Below are 19,268 nucleotides of genomic sequence, written 5' to 3'. Positions count from 1 at the left end.
GCTCCGGCTTCATCGACGGCTTGTGGAGCACCGTGCCTCTGCTGTCATCCCCGAGGCCCTGCCACCTGCAAGCCTGCAGCTCACAATGAGAGCTTCGGACGCAGGCGCGGGTTCCACAGGGTGTGCCAAGCAGCAGGGCTGCAGGCAAGGAGTACCCACGCACCCCCACAGCCAAAGCAGCCTCCGGGGGTGGGGGGCGGCTAGGAAGGAGGAGAGGAGGAAGAACAGGCCCAACAAGACCCCGCAAAGCCTGTGGGTGCGCACAGGCATCCGAGATGCCAGGATCACTGTGCAACAGGAGCTCTTGAACAATGATTATGGTTCTTTGAAACAGTTGCTCAGAGTGCAAATGCAGAGAACTGGTCAGTGAAATCTCTACCTGCACAGCCAAAGGCCCTGGGCACACAGGACTGTCCCAGAGGCAGCACTGCCGGCCTAGAGCTCTGAGTGCTTAGAGAGTTTAGCTCCCCCGCTCCAAACCACAGACCCGGGAGGGGGGAGTGCAGCTCCTTCAGCTGAGACAAGAAGCACATGACACTTTCAACTGCTAAATGCAACTTCTGGCCAACAAAAAACAAGCCAACAAAAGCACCAATATACTGAGCTGAAAACCTCCACGTAGAGCTTGCTGAACCAAACCTGTGGGAACAAAGTGTGGTAGCTAAACTCCAGGACATGCAGCTGGCAGTCTGCCCTCCAAACCAGGAAAAACCAGGAGAAAACTCCACTCGTGTTTGATTTGAAAACTGCTGTTTGATGCAGATTCCACATGAAAGTGTTTTGTAAAATATTTTCGCAGTAGGTGGCATCACTTATCAACTGTAGGTGGGTATAGTGACTTGAAGCCTTTTCCTTTATTAAATTATCAAATAATCATTTCAATGGATTCACACATTCTGTTTCATTTCAGATACACCTACCAGTAGGGCAGGCTTGCCAGAAAATGGGGGAAAAAGCAAAACTCCTTGTAGACACTCCTCAGAATCTTGCTTTCTCGTCTCTTGCAGAGTGTGAAAGCATGACTCTTGTTCACTAACGGATAATTTTGGTGCAAACCTAGCTTTTGCAACAGACAGTGGAAGGTTCCGTTTTCTTTCTATGGGGATAATTTGGCTTAAAATGGCTTCTTTTCTTAAATGAACCATAGATCAATTTTAGGGATCCTTACAAGAAACAATGAAAATGTAGGCCTTAACTTTTTTTTTAAAAAAAGTTAACTAAACATAATCACAGGGGTGTTTTGTCATAAATACTCATAAACATGCTGCTTTCTGGTTTTGCCTGCGAGAAAACCAGAGTGAATCGATTCTCCTTTTCAACTTAGAAAAGCAATGATTCAAGACTTCTGATGCGACAAAAACAATCCACCAACAGGCACATCATAAGGGAAAAAAGAGGAGAGCTTTTATTTCAAGAGTGAATTAATTTATTGCTAATGTGCAATGGTATGTGTGTTGGGGGTGGGATGCAGGCGGCTTGGATTCCAAGTTGGTGCCCTACTGCTTGTCTTGGAAAAAAGTACAAATTCTGGACATAAGGGGGGAACATGGACTACAGCACTTTAAAGCAAGTAAACTTTTAAGCTGAAAGATGCTACTGGAAAACTCCAGGAAAGGGAAGTTAAGTAGTGAAAATAACGATAAAAAGATATATAGATAGAAAAAGTCTCTTTTTCATTCTGGCACATGAATAATTTTGGTAGACTCAACTAGATTGTGGTCTAGGGAGATATCAAAACACATGGGGGTGTCAGGCCCTAGAATCCTAGAATTTAGAATGAAAGGAACAGGCAATTTGCCAAAGGGCAAAGAGTTCACACTTCCACATTATCTCTTGCATGAAGGCCACATCCATTTTCTGGGTGAACCTTCAATTGCATGTGGAAAGAATTCTGTACTTGAGAGTTATGTAGCTCAGTCAGAATTGGGACTTAGCCTATTTCAGAATTTTCCAGGAGTTGTTCCGTCTATGCCAGGCCACATCTACAAAACAGTCTCTATGTCTAAAAATCTTCCTCTGGGAGCAGGTGTTCTGCTTAGAGGTTGGTGCCCTGGTTAGGACACACATGTCCTCTTATCACAGTGCTTTGGTTTAATCATAGAAGAAGCAAGTTCTTCTGTCTGTCTAACTCTCTGCCCCTTGAATAAATAAATAGGGAATTCTGAAAGAGTTAGTACAATACCAATCTCATATAAAAGAAACATATCAAGATAAAAGATGTCACACAAGTTATTAACAGATACCAACCAAGTCATATGCAGTGAATCATAATGCACTTAGCAGGGACAGGCAGAATCCTCCCCTGCGCCTCCAGTTAGTGAGGGCTGGTGAGAGCAAGATTCAGAGGCCACATGAGCCTTACTGAGAAGAGAGCTGTGATCGGTTAGTTATGTCTACTATGAGAACCGGCAGAGGGAAGAGCTATTAAGTGTTTTTCTATCCGTCTGCTAGCTACTGCTTCATGTCATCTCCATGGCAGTAAACAAAAGCTAACAACAAAGAAACTGGTTTTTTATGACAGAAAGTATATTCTTGGCCATGGCTTCCAAAAAGTCAAAAAACACAAAATAAAAGCTTTAAAAAGAAAACAGGTTTCCAATTTATAGCAAGAGAAAGCTATGATGTCCAATCCTAAAACACTCTGCAGGAAAAGGATGCAAGTTATCAGAAGCCATACTCACCTAAGAAGGAGACGAAGCTTAGAGGGTGTGGCAGTTTCACAGAGCATACGCCCTGATTCCTGGTAGGCCTTGAAGGACCAGGCAAGAGGAGGCATGTATATTTTGGGAATACAACAAGGACAATAAGTGAAACTCACAAAAACATTATCTCCAAAAATTGGGCTGATGGACACGACAGGCGGAATTGCACCATTTTCTTAAGGGGCTCTGGGATGACAGCTCTCATCGGGGGGCTGTGGCGCTGCTCTCAGGCCCGACTCGTGCACAGCCCTCACTGACCGAGGAGGGGAGCAGCTTGACTCACAGGAGAGCCGTTTCCTGGGCACCAACCTGCACAGGAAGGGGTGGAGACAGTCTGCCTCCAATGACAAGAACCAAAAGTGTGTTCACACTGCCCAATGTGTAAGCACAACAGTTCTGAAAGGTCAAGCAATTAGATCATCCTTCCCTCCGCCCGCCCTGTCAAAAAAAAAAACCACCACCAGTTTTGGACAATCACTACACTTGTCATAGCCCCCACATGGTAAACGGAGGCAAATCATTCACTCACTGCATCCCAAATCCAAATTAATCCAATCAGTGCACTGAGCCTCCTGCCTCCGAGCCACCTGACAAAAAGGACAAGCAAAGAGCACTAAAAGGCCAGCTTTCCAGGACATATTCTGTCTTCACCCTAGGAGAAAAGCAATGCTGACAGTATGGGTAGACAGACGGGCAATTCGAGGGTGCCCTTCAAAACCCCAAGGATGCTAACTACCCTACCCTAGGCCATTGCCAAGAGCAGGTCTTTCCTTCTGTTCAGAAAATGGCTTGCAAGCGGAAGGGTTGGAGGTGTCTGCAAAGAACTGCTCAGTGTGGATGAGTTGAAGCCATTTTCCTTCCCAGTTATGCACAGAACAAAAGCCACCATTAACATTACTCCCCTGTGAAGGTTCAAAGAGTCAACATTAGGCCAACTGGGGGTAAGATGATTGCAAATGGAAGCTCTGTATGGAAAATTTCAGGCAGTAATCATAGCCAGGAGCCAGTGGCCCAGAGATATAAACACCCTGAAAACCAATTGATACTAATGAAGCCGCAGCTCCTAGGCAGGGCAGGGCAGAGGGAGGGGTGAGAATTTTAAGCACTTAACAAGTAAGTGGGCACGTTTCACGCTGGGTACTGATCTTTGCCAAGACCCAGTCTTCCTTTGGTCATCTCACATCTAATACCCTGTCCCTTGACTTCTTAAGGACCAAAAAGTAAAGTGGAATAATATCCCACTTGAACGTCTGCTTTTAATGGACAACGTGACAGCTATAATTTCCATGTGTTCATTCCAGTGAAGGCTTCCATTTATTCTGATGGAAAAAAAAATCTTAGAAAAGAAGACTGCAGATCAAACCATCTCTAGGATTTTTAAAAACTGGTATGGATGTTTAGGGGAAAAAAAATAAAACAGCAGCAGCAGCAAAACCTTTTAGGAATGTAATACATCTTTTCACAGGGATAAGGTTTCTGAAAATTCGCCATTAAGACTGTCTTTTGCTGAGCACGGCGGCGTGGCCTAGCGGCTAAAGTCCTCGCCTTAAACGCCCCGGGATCCCATATGGGCGCCGGTTCTAATCCCGGCAGCTCCACTTCCCATCCAGCTCCCTGCTTGTGGCCTGGGAAAGCAGTCAAAGACGGCCCAAAGCCTTGGGACCCTGCACCCGTGTGGGAGATCCAGAGGGGTTCCAGGTTCCTGGCTTCGGATCGGCACAGCATGGGCCGTTGCGGTCACTTGAGGAGTGAATCATCGGATGGAAGATCTTCCTCTCTGTCTCTCCTCCTCTCTAAATACCTGACTTTGTAAGAAATAAATAAATCTTAAAAAAAAAAAAAGACTGTCTTTTCCTAAAGGCATCTATACATGAAATAGGGTGGGAAACGGGTGAATCTCTCCTGGGCTTATGCATCTTCTTGAAGAAATTTCTAAAAATCTTTACAACACAATCAGAACTCTGAATCAGTAAGTATTTTATTTTCACGGTCTAGCTTGGAGCTCTCTGACATTTCCTACCTGCCTTACACAGCCAGCAAGCTTCCTGCAGCCAGGCAGCCCACCATACCTACCAAGGCAGGCACTCAACAACTACCAATTTGCTGAGTGATCACATTCATGGGGTGGTGCTTTTTTTTTTTTTTTTTAAGATTTTTTTTATTTTTATTGGAAAGGCGGATATACAGAGAGGAGGAGAGACAGAGAGGAAGATCTTCCGTACGATGGTTCACTCCCCAAGCGGCCACAATGGCTGGAGCTGAGCCAGTCCAAAGCCAGGAGCCAGGAGCTCTTCTGGGTCTCCCATGCGGGTACGGGATTCCAAAGCTTTGGGCCATCTTCAACTGCTTTCCCAGGCCACAAGCAGGGAGTTGGATGGGAAGCGGGGCTGCCGGGATTAGAACCTGCATCCATATGGGATCCCGGGGCGCATTCAAGGCGAGGACCATAACCACTATGCTATCACGTCAGGCCCGGTGCTTCTTTCTTGAAAAGAAAACTACATCTACACACAAAGTTTACTTAAGGTAGGAAAGACCTGTTATCTCACGGCATCCAACAGATAGAACATCTAGTTTCCTAAAACAAAAGCATCCATGGGAGCCCGTGGCACCAAGATTCCAGGTGCCCATGCTTGCAGGTAATCAGAGTCCAGATTAGAGAAATCCAGAGGGCCTGGCGGCGTGGCCTGGCAGCTAAAGCCCTCACCTTAAACGCCCCGGGATCCCATATGGACGTCGGTTCTAATCCCGGCAGCTCCACTTCCCATCCAGCTCCCTGCTTGTGGCCTGGGAAAGCAGTCGAGGACGGCCCAAAAGCTTTGGGACCCTGCACCCATGTGGCAGACCTGGAAGAGGTTCCAGGTTTGCGGCTTAGGATTGGCGCGTACCGGCCTTTGCGGTCACTTGGGGAGTGTGTCATCGGATGGAAGATCTTCCTCTCTGTCTCTCCTCTCTGTATATCTGACTTTGTAATAAAAATAAATAAATCTTAAAAAAAAAAGAGAAAAATCCAGAAACACTCAAGGAATCCCATTTGCTACAGTCTAGTGACGGATGCTAATGCAATCATTACAATAGATGAGCCAAAATGTGCTGGCAGCCAAGGCACCAGGTGGCTACGGAAACATTGTGCAAGTCCTAGTTTTTCAAAATACTAGGGGGTATTTCGCCCTGACATGGTTAGGAAGAAAAAAAGGTTGAAATAACCAAGGGGGTTAGCCTGGCATCTCCTCCCATGTGGCAACATCTACCATCTTGCTGTTCCATCCCCCAATCTTTATCAATCATCCACTGCGGGCCAGGTTACCAGAGAGCAACCTCACTTCGGTTCTCTGGTCCTTTTTGGCATACAACTATGGGTTTCTGGAATCCCCCTGCCCAGTCTACCCCTCAGCAGTTTGAAGAGGCAGCAAGTAGATTTTGCAGCCATATTGTCCATGAAATGAAACCTACCAATGCAAGCCACATTAGTAATTTTAAAAATCTGAATAGCGGCCTTTTAAAAACTGAACAGTGAGAGTAGTTTTTAAAAATACTTTGCCAATATCTTGATTGTCCTCATATCTACAATATTTTAATTTCCACATGCAATCAACATAAGAGTGATGTAGACAATTTATCTTTTTTTAGGTTTTTTTTCCCATTACATCTCTGAATCCTGCTGTATATTCTGTAGGGAGGAACACATTCATTTGGAGGAAGTGAACACTTCAAGGCCTCCACAGCTGCACCTGACTAGAAACTCAGGTGCTGTAGGTCCAGATGCTGGGCTGACGGTTGCCTTACACAGTAGAGGAAAGTGAGGCTCGGTTTGTGTACAATGTTCACTTACCTGCCTAAACTGGGACTGCTGAGAACCAAAGCCAAGGTCAAGGCACAGTGCAGGGAAAGGAAAATGATGGGACTAAAAAAAGGTGATGTAAAAATGGAAAGAAAAGACAACCTTATTTTGGTGCTTTTTAATACACATGCATAGGACCCAGCACAGCAGCTCAGCAGCTAAAGCCCCTGCCTTGCATGCACTGGGATCCCATATGAGTGCCGGTTCTAATCCTGGCAGCCCCACTTCCCATCCAGCTCCCTGCTTGTGACCTGGGAGAGCAGTCGAGGACGGCCCAAAGCCTTGGGACCCTGCACCCACGTGGGAGACCTGGAAGAGCTGCTGGCTCCTGGCTTTGGATTGGCTCAGCTCCAGCCATTGTGGTCACTTGGGGAGTGATCATCAGAGACGGAAGATCTTCCCTCTGTCTCTCCTCCTCTCTGTAAATCTGACTTTGCAACAAAAATAAAATAAATCTTGAAAAAAATACATGCATAATTTCTTAATCATATCCATGAATATTTTTCAATGTCTTCATAGTGGGCAAGGTGGATTAGTTTCCTTGGAATTTGACCTTGTGGCCTTCAAAAATGAGGGTATTTCCCAAAGTCTGTGGAATATGAACTTTCAAAATAAGTTTATTTGGCTGAAATTTTTTTTTTTGGTAAAGTCTATACTTATGAGAGGTCTTCAAAGTTCACAGGAAGATGTATATTATGAAGATACTACAAGTGGATTTCGAAGTTTTTGTATCAAAACAAGTTTATGTCTTAATCCCATTTCCTACAAACTTTTTGATGCCCTCTTGTAGGTATAAATTAGAGCCTAAGCTATGAGCCTATACATATACATGCAGATCCGTGTAAACACATAGGGATCCATGTAGCTATAAATTCTAAGCTGATATTCATTCTGTCACCTGTCAAGATAATAGTAGGGAAGACTTCAATCAAAGACAAGGAGGCAGCTGGGCATTCTCCTCCCCCAAGAAAAAAGGAATGCAACAACAATTCAGCTCCCGTGTCTGGAGAGGGGCAGGGGAGGAAGGGAAGCAGGCTTGCTGCCAGGAATTTGCATCACTCGAAAAGACTGAGAAATTAGGAGAGTCTCAATTATTAAAAGCACACATTTAAGTCCAAATCTACACACACACACACACCCCGCAGAGCCTTAAATACAATAGGCATTCAACATACATGGACTTGAGAAATAAAAAATGAACTATCTAGGGGGTACTCAAAGTCTCCCACTCCATGTGGAGTTACAGGGAGTATGCAGTGGTGATGGAGCAGTTTGCAAAGGCTGTGCGGTAGAGCCCGGCTTCACCACCTTTTTACCTGCATAACTCAGTTATTTAATCTGAATGGACACCAGTTTCCTTATTACTAAATATGGACAAGTAGCAGTTACCTTGCCTGGCCTCTCTGAAAGCAAGACAGGCAACACGCTTAGGCCGGTACTTGAACACTACTCCTGCTTGGCAAATGAATGTGCAGAATACACAGGTATCTCCAACAAATACTATAATGTGTGTATGTGTGTGTGTCTACAGGAAAAAACAAGATTCCAGTACAGTGGCCAGGAGTGACAACTGTTGAGTTCCTGAAGAAATCCTAATTCCAGTCCTAACAGCCAAGGGACTCAAGCAGTGCCTGCTTGCATTAGCTGCCACAAGGAAAGGGACAGAATCAAGCACCTGCCTTCAAAGGCGACCAGGAGGAGCCAGTGGCATGGAGGCCTCCAAAGTCACTCTCACTCTCCGTTGTCACTGTTGGTATCAACCAATAACCTGCCAAGGTGGCCTCCTGTCTCCCACGGCTCCTGTTCAACTGCCTTGGGTGTGGTTCCAACACAGGGCAGGGCCCAGAGAAAGATGGACCGAAGAGGCTTTAATGCAAACATCATCATGCATATTCAAATCATTTATATGTGAGGTGTTTTTTTCTTCCCTTGAGAATAGGCAAATCAGAGGACAAGATTGAGACAGAGACAATCTCACTACCCAGTTCCTTCCACAAATGGTTAGCCCAAGCAGAGCTGAATTGGTACAAGGTTAGGAACCTAGAATGGAATCCAGGTCTCCCAAGCTGGTGGGTAGGAACCCAATTACTTGAGAGAACACTGCCGCCCATCAGGGTCTACATAAGCAGGAAGCTGACATCAGGAAATGAACACAGGTACTCCGGTAACTGCTAGGCCAGAGGCATTGTTTTTGCTCGCCTCCTCAGTTGGTCTCTTCTTCATTTACTCACAAGCCTAACTTCCCCTGAGGAAATAGTGCAACACCTACTAGATGCAAGCATGCATCTAAGTGCTAGGAATGCAACATTCTCTGCCTTCAGAGGGCTTAGGTGCTACTGAAAATTTATCCATGTGTCTACTCAGGTCCTAAAAGTAGGAAATTTTACACTCGGAATATTCGCTTGGTTGGGCCTTGGTCTGAACTGAGAAAGCCGAGTCTGCATTATGCAATAACAATGTAAAATTTTTTACAAGATTACATAAAAGCATTTCTCAATTCCTAGTCCTCCAATTATACTAAAGACCAAAAGTTCTACTTTTTAAAAAGATATGTTACAGCTATACCTAAGAATCCCTACAATTGTTTTACATACCTTTTCACTTTGTGGAACTTTCAAAATTATGTTAAGGGATGATACAATGTGTACCTGAAATGGGTAGCACTTTTTTTGGAAGTTTAAATTGTCTCAAGACAAACATCTGACACTGTGTCAACAGGAAGGCAACATTTGCTTAATTTGAAAACAAGTAGCTGTTCACTTCCATCAAGAGTTTGGGTGGAAATTTCATTTTCCAGGTGTCACTGTTAGCAGATTGAGCGTACCACGCCATGGCAATACCAGGACATGTCCACCTGCAAACGTATTTGGAAAGGCAGCCTCCTGCAGGAGAGCTCCTTGCAGCAGGGCTGGCCACCAAGCGGTAAGAACTGGCCACCAGAGGCACAGAACCCAGAGCTCAGCAAACCGCAGCAAGACCCTCCAGTTCCAAGCCATGGAGATGGATGCAGGAGATGACGATTTTTTAATATTCTTCCATTTGCGGAGGAAGTAGCCTGCAGGGGAGTCAAACAGCTTGAACTATTTTTAGGCCTCTGACCCTTTTAAAAACAGTGCTAAATTCAGTCCTCAGTTACACCCACTCAACTCCCACTGGCTTCAGCCAGAGCCCCAGGGAGAATCTGCTCACTCCGTGGAGGCACTTAGCTCCGCTCCTTGCATTCTTTGGTGTAAAAATGCAAGGGCAGTTTACCAGCCAAAGGGCTACCAACAGGCTTAGGGCTGCTCTCCTGCCTGCACTGAGGGTGGCCATCCTGGGCTTGCCCACTGAGGGACGTGCAAATGCCACGTGGTACCTGTCTCACAACTGGATGAAATGTGGCACCTTCTGATAATCCAGATGGAGGGGAAAAAAACAAAAACTCCTTTTGTTATTGTAGCTTGAAATTGCTAGAAATGATAATCTCCTCTATGAAGCTCTACATTGGAAGACTCTTAACATCTCACAACAGATTACATTTTACCCCTAATGAAATTCACCACTGCTGAACGCAACACAATTTGTGACTATAAACTACAGTATGGTAGGGAAGAGGGGAAAAAAGAACACGACCTATCATTTATAAATAAAAGGTCCCAAGTCTCTCTTGGGGGTTCGCAGAGAGCATGGCATCTCAAATGACTTTAACAGGGATACCTGTCACATCCAATGGCCAGGACACTTTGGTCTCCCCTCCACCCTTTCTGATCCTTCTTTCTTAAAGGAATATTCAGCAAGATAATGAACCCTTTAAATGTTACATCTTCTGTCACTGCATTATTGTGGCGCCGAAACTCTTCACATCAAACAGTCATCAGGACTATTACAAAGTGGGCTTCTAAGAGAGGGGCTGAGAAGGAGCTGTGTGAAAAGAAGTGGAAAATTAAAGCTGAAGCAGTTGAAGAAAGGGCTTAATTTACTGGCATGTACAGTATGCAAATGAGATTACTCTCAGCTTAACTGCATCATTTATGTCCATAATAACGGCATCATCATTACAGGGCTCAAATTAAATTACACCATAATTAGCATATCAAAGTGATTGGTTAAAGTTTAAAACAAATACCCAATTTTGTTAATGAACAGCTGTAATTGTCATGTACACTTCAGTGAAAACTCTCTAAACAAATATATGTTTTAGAAGAGAGGAAGATTTTTTTTTTAAGCAGACAGGTCTGTAGCAGAGGTAAATTACCTAAAAAAGAATGACATGGACTATTCTATTAATGTTAATATATGCTGATCATTTTCAGGTAATAGAACATGCTATCAAAACAAGGCTTCGCTTATATTTAGACACTTTCTCTGCTCTTGGTAAGTGACAAACTACCAGAAACCTGCCTCCATTTTCAGCAACGATAACCACGTAGGGGTGACCTGCAGTCTACATGCAAAGGACATGTGCAATAACATGCTACTACTAGCCCCTCCCCCTCTACACATATTTATTCAAAAGACACCCGTGTTCCAATCACGTCGAGTCAAAGCAGATTTTCTCTCCATTCCAACCAAAGAACTGAGGAGTGACAGGGCCAGAAAACTTGCTGAATTTATGGGGTACAGCACAGCGCTCCTCAGTTGATGACCTGATAACAAACTAGATAGCCTCCAACTCAATTCCTCCTCCTGGAATCAGAGCTACACAGCAGTTTCCACCACGCAGCTGCACTAGGGAACTTTTGGCTCCTCAATCATGGAGAGAAATCGGCGGATACCGCCAGTTCCGTTGCCGGCGTCGGCTGCAGCCAGTGAGCACACGCATTTGGTACACGCACAATGCTAGTAAGACACACTCATAATAACACTCACTCTCAAACCTTTCTCTTAGAACCAAAGCATACGAGAAGAGTGTCCACACCAAAGGGCTTGTCAATCATCTCGAGGCTCACATGCAAAAAGGCTCCCTGCCCAGGATTCCCCCGTCTCTTAACAATGCCCCCATATGTCCCGTGACACGTCTGAGGGGGAAACCACCACTGTGACGCACACTAAGGCAAGCCAAAATATATTTTTACCCCCAAAGGTGGGGGGTGGGAGGGGACACTTTCAAATATACTTAACGACCAAATTGAATGTCTTATTAAAATCGTATTATCTAAACAGTGTTCAAAAATTTAAAGAAAGTAGCTTTTCATTTTATTCATCGAGGAATCCATTAAAGCTTAGGCTCTGAAGCAGTATGTAAATTACGTGCCTTTCAAGGTAGAGCTAGGGCAAATTCACTCCATCAACTAATGATGAGCCTCATTATGTGCAGGGAGGATTCATGATGAGGAAAGAGCCGGCCGCCAGTCCATGTTCTAACATAAATCCCTGTAAAATTTGAATATCTCCCAGTCTAATTAAAGGCTACTAATTCCAATCACCCTCTCCGTGGCCCCAAAGTAAAAATAAACCTCTTTAAAAGCCCAGACAGCAGTTCTGTTTCTAAACCAGCCCCCGATCCTGGATGGACTCAGAACCCTCCACTCAGATATGTTTCACGACAAGTGTAATTAGCAGCTCTCTCCAATACAAACTTTGGGGCTGTTCAAGCTCATTTTGGTGAATTCTATTTTGTAAAGGGCTTCACCTTGACAGGGCTGCAGTGCGTGCAGGGAGAGGAGCCGCAGCCAAGAAAGCCACAGGAATGAGCGAGCAGAGTAATAACGTAAAATAGAATTCTTAGCACTCCAGTTCCGTGCTAAAGCTGAGACGTTCAGAAAAAGCCAAGTACTGTGGCATGAACTCGAGATTGCATTTGGACGGGGATGTATTCAAATCTGTTTGGGAACGGCATGCTTGATTCCGGAACAAACTGCTCACTTTTAATGCGGTTTAAACTAATGAACAAGTACAGGTTCAGCATCTAACAAGCCAAAGACCATTCCCTTTCCTAACCATCGACTTGAATTTTTTTTTTAACTGAAAACTATAGAATGCAAACACACCGTTGCCAAACATATTTATTATGATTAATAGCCTGTAATATTCCTCACCAAGGCTTAATTTGCTCTTGTTTTCAATTATGCATTTGCACCACTCTCTTGTAGACCCCTTTTCAGGTGGAGACGAATTTCTTATGCTCTTTACTCTTGCTATTGTATTGCCACCCAGCAAAACACAATTAGTGTAAAAAAAAAAAAAAAAAAAAAACAGCAAACCACTACTTGGCTCTAACAGTGCATAGACAAAATTAAAGAACAGAATAATTGAGAAGTAAGTGAAAGTGTCCAGGGAATTAAAGCAATTAGATGAAAAGAAAAAGTACATATGCCAGCCACTCAGATACACCTTTACATTCAAATGTAAAAGAAAATGATTTCTTTTTAAAAAAACTCACTGTAGACTCTAAGCCAAAAACCTTATCTGCTGACATAAACTGAAGCGTCCCAAAACATTTGCACCCCAGCCTGGTAGCCAAACGTACAGATTAGTGTAGAATCGTCAAGAACTAACCAGTCCATTCTACTAAAGATGCTGCCGCTTCTTTAAGTTGCATAAAAATAAACTCCTCTACTTCGAAGCTGCCTCTGCGCGTGTGTGTGCTCTCATCCCTCTGGCTCCAACAGCTCGCCGCCAGCCCTCCCCCACCCCACCCTTTTAGGTCAACCACTCATGCATTAGGAAGACTTCCCTCCCAAAATAACTTGGCCCTCCCCCGGAGCACAGAGTTGAGCAACCTACCTTTGTTCTGGAGTTGCAGATAATAACAGACAAGCCAGAAGACCATGAGGGTTTAGAAAGGAGCAGGAGAGTGGAAGGAAGAAAACAAGTAAAAAGAACAAGAAGACAAATCCCAAGTAGGGAAGAACTGGAGTAGAGAACAGGAAAAGCCTTCTAATGGAACTGTTGCAGCGGCCAGGAACTGGGGGTGTCTCCAGCAGTGTTTACACCAGTGAGTACACACCTCGGCTCCATCTCATCTACAACTCGCGGCATTTCTCTCCCGCTACCCCGGATTCATGCATGACAATTAAAAGCCACTGCACCTCTCTGTTTAGGAGGGGGACCACAAAGACCTCAGCAATATTTCTTCACCACGTTTCCATCACTGATGAGCATTAGTTTGAAGTGACAAAGGTCTCAGGCTAAATCAACATTCTTACCTTAATGTTCCTAGTAAAAGGCTCCAGGAAACATACCTCAGGACACATGGATGCAGGGATAATTCTCAAGGAATTAATCCAGAGCCTCCCATGAAATGAGAAGGGGTTAAAAACAAAAAAAGAAAAGGGAGAAGAAAAGGCAGTAGCTTACATTTCCAAACAAACGGAGCTCAATCCGGGCAGCGATGGCATGAAAACAGGTTTGCATAGACAGAGCTCGGTGGCAGAAGCCAGAGTCCTGTAGGATTTATTTGACACTTATTTTCCGGCGAGCCTTTTGTGGAGTTGCACCGTTTGTTTCTTATTGTCTGAGAGGCAGTTAGGAGCTTTCTCCCGGCGGGGGCCTCTCCACCCCTGGGCTTGGCCGCCTCTGACAGGGAGGTAACCATATTAGGATGTGTATGGTAAAGTAAACAATAACATAGTTGCAACGAAATGGAATTTTTTTTTCCAGCTAATGGTGTTGGGGTCAGTCTTGTCTTTTTAGCCATTCCCACTCATTTGGTTCCCTAGTTCAAACAGGCCCTCTTCCTTCCCCCCTCCTTTTTTTTTTTTTTTAAGTGTTAGCTGTTTCCAAATATCTGACTGTAAATTTGCTGAGAATGTTTGCAATGTAAGAAAAAGCTTTTAACATCCAAATAAAGACTGCGCCAGTTTAATCATTAAAGGGGATATGAATTCTCTAACCCTTGCAGAGCGCCAATGTCCACTCCCGCCCACTCGCCTCAGCCTTTCCCTGAAGGTTAAAAATCACTGGTTCACTTATCCAGAGTTTTGGAGGACAAGAGTGCTACCTTCGTAAAAATTCCACAATCAGATACTATGTTTCTGAGCAAAACCTTAACCATTCAGATGCCTGTGGGCTCTCCAACCAGACCCAACAGCTCTTTACCATCTGCTGGGATCATCCCACTCCCCACGGAAAAGCGAGCCTAGAATCCAATGGTCACACCATCCCTTAGGAGGAGCCCCTCGCCCCAGAAACAACACCCCCTCAAGTATCCAACGAGTTGCCAAGACGTTACAGATGTATGAAAAATACTGCAGGACTGAATCGCACAATCAGAAGTAAAGGGTTCTCTTACATGACTCCGCAGATTCCCCTCTGCAGTCCTAAAGCTGTGAGGGACCTGCTTTGAGCCAGGGCAGGCTGGCACCAGGGAAAACCCACGTGGAGGCAGCTGAGCCTGTCCCTAGGCGAGAGTCCACCGTTCTGGAAAGCAGTCTCCCCTCCCGGGGTGCTGTTCCGGCCAGTCCTCCTGGCTGTGTGCGGGAGGGAGGCCAGCGGGGCCCTGCACTGTACCTCCCAGAGACCCAGAGGCCATCCCTGTACCAGGCACTGAGGCCAAACATGTGGCGTGAGCCAGAGGGCACAAGCAGGGGAATAAATGATACATGTAATTAAGAACGAAGCCAGGCTGATTTAGCAAATAAAATGCACGTGGCCCTGCTGAAACTTGCAGCGCTCAGAGAGAGGAGAGAGAGAGCAAGTGAGCAGGGAGTTCCTCCCCAGCCTGAAACCCCTGGATCAGCCTCCACGCTGCCTTCTCCTTATCAGATCCACAGCACGCAGAAACCTAAAACCCCCGGCAACTCATGTTTTATTAAAACATGTTTAGCATTCTTCTTAAAGATAGGTTTTAACCCCAAATACCCATGAAATTAAATCTCCTATGCCACTTATCTGCACTGCTGGGCAAAAACTAAAGTTGAGCTACGCAGAGAGATAGCAAAATCAATAAATCACACGAAACAAGTAGCAGTTCAAAAGTTCAAAGATATGATGGCCAGTTCAGTGCGTCTTAGCACTCGCCCAATAATAACCCGTCTCCGTCACTCCTCCTTAGTATAGACAATTTCATGGCATCATTTTCATTAGCCTGTCTCACGGAAAATTGCTAGCTATTTATGTATACGCTAAAATAAATTAGCCATTTCATCGAGCAGTGTGATTCTTATAAAATACATTAACACAATACTCGATTTTCCACTTGGAGTAAATAAATAAATCAATACACTCAATACTGGGTGATTCTTTTACTGTGGCGCTACAGCTCTCAGCATAAGTGTTTTTATTGGGTTTATTTGTTTCAATAAAAATTGAAATGGGCCAGTGATCTCAGCACTGGCATCTTCAAAAAAAAAATCTATCCAATATTTAGGGAAAGTACTGCCTGGAACACACAAACTTCTAATTTTATTCAAAAATCATTTTCATTCTATATTGTTCCACAACCCGATTCGGATGGGATGTGTGACAACGAGAAAAGGGAGGACTTCTGCCAGGTGTCTGAGTCCCGTGGCATTTCTGTGCCACAGACCCGAGGCTGGGGGTGACGCTTAGGAGAGCAGCAGCACTTGGCAGAGCTGCGACCTTCTGCCTGGAATGCACCTCCTTCCTGGGCAGAAAGGACAGTGGGACAAGTGCCAGATGGCCTCCTCTGTCACACCTTACGGAATGCCATTGATTGTGGCTCGGAGAGGGCCATTTGCTGCAGCCTCTCGGGGAAAGGGCAGCGTGGCATGCCTGCAGGGAAGCAGGCAGAGCTGCGCTGGGGTTAAATGCAGGGAGCCTGTGGGCTGCACGTGGTCCTTCAGGCACGACTGAGACACCCCCAGGCATGAGATGACCCCACCCAAGTCATTGCCCTAATAACAAAATTACAGGGTACTCCGAAAGTGAGGCTCCACTGCTGCCGCCTGCTCCCCTTCCTCTGCTAATACCAGCCTGACTTTTCTGGGGGAACCCATTTCCTACTCTGAGTCCTTAGTGTTTCCCATGAGGCTTGGGCATCATCTGGCCTCAGAGGGTGGAGCCAAAACCCAGAGTGACCAATCAGTGTGTTCCACTTTGCCACACTGACATGACCCAAGCCAGGAAAAGCACACTCCAGCACTGGTGTTCTGCGAGCACCTACTGGGAGAGCTGGCTTGCCGAAGCCTGTTAGAATGGACTGGGCTTGCTTCCACTAAGACAGGACAGGCTGAAAAGAGGCCAGCACACAGCAGCAGGGAGGTGAGCACCAAGACCTAACAAATTGCATGAGGGGAGCCTTCCTCCTAGACTCGCCAAGGGTGTGAGCCAATTAAATTCCTCTGTTTGCTTGGCCAGTTGGGAGTTGCCTCTGGGTCATTCCCAACCATGAGGTGCAATGCAGGACCCTCAGAGAGTTCTGTGATTTCTATCTGTATACCATATATTAGGTTCCTTAACCCCAGTCCAACACGTTAAGTACCACCAATACCCCAGTGAGTACATGAGGAAAATAAGGGAGAGACAGATTACAGCTGTCCATGCTCATGGTCTGTAGCTTACGGAGCCAGCATCTGAACTGAGACTGTCTCCCAAACCTACCCTCACAACCACTACGCTGCACCTGTATGTTCACATACACATCACACATCTCTATTACACAGATACATAGTCTTTATATGGCAAATGCATGGACATAAAAACAGGAGTACATGTGTATACATACTCAAAATCAATGTGTCTATAGAAATGACAGGTCCACAGCTCCACACACCAGACAGGTAGCCACGGGCACTATCCATCGATTTCTGACAGCTGATAAAATATTCTGACTTTCAGCTTAGCAAAGTATGAATCTGCTGGACCAACCACAAAATTATCCCAGGAGACACAACACCTTCTAAAAACGACCCATCTATAGTGCTCACGACCTCCTGGATTAGGCACATTCTGTAGCTACATTTACTGTAAAATATTTGGTATGCAAGGCAAATTATAAATTCATAAACCATACATGCACCCACTGCCATGGGGCTCTTCATCTACCACTTATTAATCGCCTCGCTGACACGGAAGACAACATCCTGATCATGTAATTCTTAGACTACTCCCGCTGTTTTGCAGATATGGAAAACTGAGACTTGGGTTACATGATTTACTTGGGGTTACACAGACACTGGCAGGTTCCATGGTGTGTTCAATATACTTACTCCGGCCCCCCACTTCCTGTCCTTGGGCCAGTTCTTGGCAATTCTCCGGAGTTCAGCTATTAATTGTAATCAGTCATTAATTTGTAAATGCATGATGCCCAACGCCAACCTCACATCTAGAAGGAGAGGCTAACCAGCGAAAACATGCATTTATAAGATTCTGCACATTGGGAAGGGGGCAAATGTGGTTCAAGGATGATAAAACAATAGTATGATGTCGCAGAAACAAATTCCAGCCGGCTGAACAGGAAAGAGTCCACATAGCAAAGGACCTTTAGGCTGGGATGGAATGAGCAGGGTCCGGCCTGCCTGCCTGGCTGGCTCTGAGCCCTGGCTCCATCCCAGCCTGCCAGCCAAACCAGGGCCTTGACTTCCTTTCCTGGAGCAGGAAAGAGCCTGATATCAGCTAAGGAGGCCTTTCATAGGATGAGTAACCATGGTAACAAAAACAATAACATAAACAAAAACAACAGAAGCTACTAATCACTTGATTCTTAATACACCAGAGTGGACTAGTCATTTTACATGGTGTTTTTTCCTCAAGTAATCTTCACAGTAACCCTGTAAGATGCATACTACTCTGCTTCCCACTTTATCAGTGAGGCAGTGGCTCCGAGAAGTTAATCAACTGCTCTTGGCCGCCAGCAGCTAGTGGGTAGAGCTGAGATTTTAGGTCAGTTACTGCTTGGGAGACCCGACCTATAGACAATCATCATTTAACCCTGAGCTCTTCAGAACCAGCCGCAATGGGATGATGGTGTTGCCTAGTGTGGGGGTACCGAACCCTGCCTCCGCGTGACATCATGGTTCAGGGGCAGGTGTGGTAACCTAGTAACTAAAGTCTTCACCTTGTATGCTCCGGGATTCTATATGGGTGCTGGGATGCAGCCCAAAGCCTTGACACCCTACACTCACAAGGGAGATCCAAAGCAGCTCCTGGCTCTTGGCTTTGAATCAGCTCAGCTCCTGCTGTAGTGGCCACGTGGGGAGTGAACCAGCAGATTGAAGATCTTTGTTTCTTCACTCTTTTTTTAAGATTTATCTTTTTTTTTTTTTATTGGAAAGTCAGATATACAGAGAGGAGCAGAGACAGAGAGGAAGATCTTCCGTCTGATGGTTCACTCCCCAAGTGGCCGCAACAGCTGGAGTTGAGCCAATCCGAAGTCAGGAGCCAGGAGCTCTTCCAGGTCTCCCATGTGGGTGCAGGGTCCCAAAGCTTTGGGCCGTCCTCGACTGCTCTCCCAGGCCACAAGCAGGGAGCGGGAGGGAAGCGGGGCTGCCGGGATTAGAACCGGCGCCCATATAGGATCCCAGTGCGTGCAAGGCGAGGAATTTAACCACTATGCCATCACACCGGGCCCTGTCTCTTCACTCTCAAAAAAAAAAAAAAAAAAAAAAAAAGACTCCATGGTTCACATGGCTCAGAGGACAGAGGAAGAAAGGGAACAACACGGAATCCCCTTATCTGTGCAGCCCCAGCAGCCATCAACGTCACCCACAGTACCAGGTATCCCAGTGGGTCCGCCCTTGCCTCTACCTGGGAAAATGGGACCTGTTGGAACTGGACCGCAAACTTGAGCCCTTCTGCACACCAAGATTATAGGCACAACACACACAGCCAATAGATGTGGGAGG

General features: G+C 45.5%; 1 protein-coding gene across 9 annotated transcripts in view; it reads right to left on the bottom strand.

Moving 5' to 3' along the window:
- Positions 1-19,268, bottom strand: part of FOXP1 (forkhead box P1) — a 500,423-nt gene that overhangs the window by 263,140 nt on the left and 218,015 nt on the right. Inside the window, exon 1 of one of the 9 annotated variants that reach the window (XM_058678854.1) lies at positions 13,822-14,196. The exons of the other annotated variants lie outside the window; for them this stretch is intronic. The gene's annotated coding sequence lies outside the window, so the exon portion shown is untranslated. Of the gene's footprint in view, positions 1-13,821; positions 14,197-19,268 lie in introns of those variants that run through there. 9 annotated transcript variants of the gene reach the window in all.

The sequence above is a fragment of the Ochotona princeps genome, chromosome 21 (assembly GCF_030435755.1).
Source record: "Ochotona princeps isolate mOchPri1 chromosome 21, mOchPri1.hap1, whole genome shotgun sequence".
Taxonomy (NCBI): Eukaryota; Metazoa; Chordata; class Mammalia; order Lagomorpha; family Ochotonidae; genus Ochotona; species Ochotona princeps.
Note: the sequence above shows the minus strand (reverse complement) of the source record. Positions and strands in the feature narration are given on the sequence as shown.